Source organism: Sinocyclocheilus grahami, unplaced genomic scaffold (genome assembly GCF_001515645.1).
Source record: "Sinocyclocheilus grahami isolate Dianchi unplaced genomic scaffold, SAMN03320097.WGS_v1.1 scaffold491.1, whole genome shotgun sequence".
NCBI classification, from domain to species: Eukaryota; Metazoa; Chordata; class Actinopteri; order Cypriniformes; family Cyprinidae; genus Sinocyclocheilus; species Sinocyclocheilus grahami.
The window spans coordinates 783,741-789,193 of record NW_015505670.1 but is presented as its reverse complement, the minus strand read 5'-3'; the positions used below and the strand labels follow the sequence as shown (position 1 = coordinate 789,193).

Genomic DNA, 5,453 nt, shown 5'->3' with positions numbered 1-5,453 from the left:
ATATGAAAAGTTTGATTCTTTGACTAAAGTACATGTGGAAAATACTGAGAAATATTGTCTTGAGTATTTACATTTGACAAATGAGTATATGAAAGCTAAATTTATTCAGTAATGCATTGACTTTAAGAGTATTCATGAAATGTTAGTTCTTAATAATTACCATGATAGTAATATTTTGTCTTAATCCTTGTTCATTTGGGGATCACACTTGTTCAGTCAAAAGTGACTGAACACCTGAAATGTAACTTTTTTTTTTTTTTTTAATTTTCATTAATATCACTGATATATTTTTGTTCAATATTTTGTATTCTGAGAGAATTTCATGGTGCGATTATTTATGCAATCATTATGAAAAAACATTCCTTTTATTTTTCAATTATGGCTGTCTTTCATGTTAAAAAATACTGTCTTAAAAATTCATTTTTGAAGGCAGATTAGTGCCATCTGGTGGGAGTAAAAAAAGAAAAACATTGCAATTCCATGGTTTAGCCACTAGATTTCTATATAGCTCTATATAAAAAGGCTTATACGGTCTCTAATTGTATTTAGACATACTTAATTTTAAATTGTGGATTTGGATATATATTTAGACATTCTCAAAGACAACTTTTTGTAAAGGTTTAGATTTTTTGTTGTTTGAAATGTCAGTTTCTGCATCAATATTACTACAGTCAAACTTGAACAGAGAAAGACATTGTTACACAACATCAAAATATAACAAAAATGTCAACCTCTTATTTGAGTCTTCTGGCTCAATTTTGCCATATTGTTACAGCCACAGTTGATTTTTGTGCGTGTATAAGTGTTTTGTTTGTGAGTGTGTGTCCGTTTAGTATTTTTGATGTTTTGGAATGAAACCCCTTTCTTGGTGTCTGTGTTTTTACTGCATTGTGGCTGAGTTATTGATTTTATTTCACGCATTTCCCATAAAGACATAGAACAATTCCGATGAAGTAGCGACTTTAAAAAAAATGCTAAACTTTTTTTTGTTCGGTCTAAAATGACCGAATTCAACACCAGTAAGAACTTTTAAGTTAAAATTGAAATAATAAACTTTTAAACCTCATACACTAGATGATTATATTGATAAATTCAGAAAATACAAAATACATTGTTAAACTGTTTTTGAGATGTTGATAAATAAAATCAGAGCTGTACGTCTATATGACGGTAATTTAATCTTTTTAAAGTAGATTAATTGTATTTTTGTCTTTTTTTATGTTTTGGGAATGTTACAAATAGCGTAAGATGTGTGGTTATGGAGAACAGTTTGTTATGGATAATATGGAGGCGTGAGCTAGCAAGTTAGCTGTCCTCATATTCAGTTGCTGAATTTCTGTCTTTTGAGGTAAATAACATTACCAGTTCTCCCTATAAAAGCAAATTGGGTGACTTTTCACGTAACAGTAAGAGCAGGTATGGAGAAATCTGATAAAATAAATTTCAGTTCTCTTGAAAAAGAACTCTGAACTCTTCAATTGTTACTTGAAATAAACGTTAACTGAAATAAATTGGCAAGGCAACAGTTCTCAAAATTGGCAAGTTTAACTTAGGCCTAATACAAAAAAAAGGAAAATAACTGAAATAAACATTAATTTAAAAAAAAATACTATAACCTAATTGATAATAAAAACAGAAATTGTAAAAACATTCAAAATATTTCTAAAAACTATTTTTGTATCTCAGTGATACTAAAATAACACTGGTGTGTTTTGTAACTGCTTTATGTTATGATTTCAGGGATATAGTACTTGCATCTCACTTACAGCCCCTTGACAGAAAGGACATCTCTGGTGCACATCGAAAGCAGCCATGGAATCCAGTTCCTTTTAGCACAAAGCACAAAAGTGCTTCATCTGAGAAGGTCCAGGAGAGACATTTTATGAAGCAAATGACCTATATGTTGTCCCAATGCTAGATCTCACAATATATAATCTCACTTGAGAATGAAGTGTATAACTAACTAAATTCTGAATTTACTTTTAGCCACAGTTATCTGAGATCCAGCCAAGAAGTGCATCAGAGTTCATCCGTGACTGGTGCAGGTTTGCAGAAAGCTCATTAAGTACAGTCTCCTTGTGAGTCTGGGAGGCAAGGCTCTGCAGGAAATCTTCAGAACTGAGGTTGGCCTTGGTCTTCTAGGCGAGTTCCTTCTGATTCTGTCACAGTGTCTTAAGTCAGGAGATGAGGAAATAGTGATTGGAGTGCTGGACGGCCTTTCCAGAACTGGCCGTTTTGGCCTGAACCTGTCTCTTCTTAGTCAGGCGGAACAAAAACCTGTGAGGAGCTTTTCCACAAGCTACAAGTTGCAGTAGGTGATTCTTCTGACACTTCAATGGTTTGTGAGGCCAGTCTGACACATGTGGAGGATGATGAGACTGACATTACAGCACAACTGAAAGCGTTAATGGGAAAATATGGCATCCAAAAATAGTTCATATTGAAATTCAATTGTTTTTTTCCCTTTGTATCTTAAAAAATTTTTTAGGGCCATCTGCCCATTGTTACTTTCAGCCTATGAGGCTCCAGAAGATAAGGAGGACATCTTTGCCAGCATGGCCTGACCTGCATTTCTTGTCTTTGACACTGCTGCCTTCCTGGCTGATATAACCATTGAACTTCCTTGTCACTGTAAACCAGAGGAGACTTTTTCAGTAGTATGGTACTATCAAAAGCAAATTGGCTCCATGAACATGAATGAGGCACTAAGGTGGTGGAATCATCTAAAGTTGGGAGAGGGTCGGATCTACGCAGTCGCTTTTTCATCCGTTTATTTAGTCTTCTCACCTCTCAGGGTGCAAAAAGTTGACTCCGGGCACTATATTTGTGGCACGGCCTCTGGTGAATTCTTCTATGGCTACGATGTTGATGTCCATGAGGTCCGTCAAGTTTTATTTCCCTGGAACATCAAACAGAAGACTCAAGTACAAGAAGCAGAGCCCATCAGCATAAAAACGGAAAAGTTTCAGGTGTTCACCAGCTACAGGCCATGGTCTAAATGTGACCGCTGTGACGTCCAAGGGGAGCAGATGCGTAGAGGACTTTGTTACGTCAAAAGCATTTACCTCCATGTACATTATCCGCGTAAATCAGACACAGTGGCTCCCTGTGGTTCCTCAGCCATTCCCTAACAGTTTGACGAGCTGACAAGCTCTTGAAGTTCCTTCAGTTTGATGATCGATCTTCTTCAGGTGTCACCATCCACTTCCACAATCACCCCACATACTCTGATCTTGTCTTGACCTGTCCTGGCGCCAAACCACAGTAAAAGGCTTAGTAAAAGGCTGGAAGACAAAGGCTCCTATTTCTGCTGGCTCCAAGGAGAGCTGGCTGCAGAGATCAGATTGGGGGTGTATCTGCGCTTGGGGCGTTTGCGACTTTGCGTCAAATCTCGGACCCAGAGTCTGTCTATGCGCTGCAAGTTATACTTGCTTGCTACGCTGGCATTTCTACTATGTTTCTCCTCACTGTGTTATTCAGATTTATTTGGCAGATAAGCAAGGAAGAAGCATCTGCAGATATTCACAGAACTTGAATTTGTTTAGTTATACTGATACACATTTACTGTGCAAGGTGAAATCGAATAAATATGCTGCTTAATGAATTTTCTGAATTTAATTTTTTTTTAATCTTTAAAACATGTTTTTGTTCTTTAACAGACAGAGTGACAATGGTAATAAATCACTGTATTTTTCTTTTATTGTGAAAACATTTAAATAATCATCATGAAATACAGAAATGTAGAAGAAAAAAGAGAAACATTACATATTGTGCAGTGAGGGTCCAAAAGTCATTTTACCATACGTTTTCTAATTGAATATGTTATGACAGACCGTTCAAGATCAGCTCCGGAATATATATATACATACAGTGCACAGCATAAATGAGTACACCCCCTCTAAAACTTAACAAATTCAGCAATTACTCTTTACTTAGAAGACATGTTAGGGTTCTTTGGCGATGTAATGTTCCAACAAGCCTGCTTGATCAATTACCAAAGAAGAATGCCAAAATTATTCAGCAAAATAAGATTTTCTTATCAAAGTGATACAATTTTGTGTTGCAAAAATGAGTACACCCTCCTGAAAGTTACTAAAAAAAAATAATAATTAAGTGTATAGGTTTAAGGCTATTTTTGATCACCAGGTAAGTATATTGAACCAAAACTTTTAAAGACAAGTAATTTCCTGACAATTAAAAATGTTATTATAGCCCACTGAATCATTCTCAGACTTAACCCATTTGTGCCCAAATTTTTCTGAATGGTTTCATGCATACAGTCATGTTAATAGTGTCCTATGTGAACATGTTCTGCATTTATTTTCCCCAGGTTTTAGTTTTTTTTCTTGAAAATAGTATTTGAATGTGCGGCAACTATAGTTGCCGGTGAGCAAATATGTTGTATGTACCACTTCAATGTCAAATTTGAATAGGAGGAGAGCTTTTGGCATATAACTCAAAATAACTGCTTTCAACAGATCAATCTTTATTCAAAAACAAATTTATCATGCATAAAAGTCGAAGAACATTCGATGCAAACCCCCAAAAAGTTTCATTTAGCTTATAATCTCTTGAATATGAAAACAAAACAAATCCATTTGTCTTAAAGTGGTGGAGCATAGTGCAGAACAAAATGCAGCCATTAAGTTGCCCCAACGGGGAATTGTATATCAAAAAGTTAATTGAAAATAAATAAATAAAAATAAATAGAATGAAGAAAATATATCTATATATTAATCTATATAATAAAAAAGGTAAACCTGAAAGAAAATTACACATTTAACTGTTTGGTTACCAACATTCTGCAAAATATCTTTTGTGCTCAACAGAAGAAAGAATCTTATAGGTTTGCAACCTGAAGATGACACAATGATGACACAATTTCCATTTTTGGGTAAACTTTCCCTTACGTAAGCAGTTTTAGTATAAATAGCCTAGAAGGAGTACTATAATCTACAGCAATTAATCCCATGCGTTAGCTCTTTATCTTTCCATTCTTCCTTTTGTGTGACTGACGGAAGTTTGTAAACTGCTGCTGTCACTTGAAAACGGGAAATTCCCACCCACCCATTACTATAACTATAGTTGCCGCTTGGACTTTTGATTAAGTATACAAAAAACGATAGATCTCCTGTAAGATTTGTTTTGTTTGAATGATTCTAGAGACCTTCATGATTATGTAGATATATATATATGTCAACAAAAAATACTTAGTAGTAACATGAAAATTACATTTCTTTGAGAGGGTTTGCCTTCGCCATGCTTCCTGGAAGTAGGGGTAGGAACTTGACAGCCTCATGTGACAGGAAGGAAGTGAATACCTTTTTTTTTTCTTGAAATTCTTTATTTGGTTGTTTGCTTGCATGTCATTAAGAAATAAAACATGGATAACATCTAGAAAAATACTTACAAAAGGAAAATGACAACTATAAACTGCGGCAACTATAGTTGCC

General features: G+C 35.0%; 1 pseudogene; it reads left to right on the top strand.

Annotated features, from left to right (window-relative positions):
• Window positions 1–2,434, top strand: part of LOC107554083 (coiled-coil domain-containing protein 103-like) — a 5,681-nt pseudogene extending 3,247 nt beyond the window's left edge.
• Window positions 2,435–5,453: the final 3,019 nt, after the last annotated feature.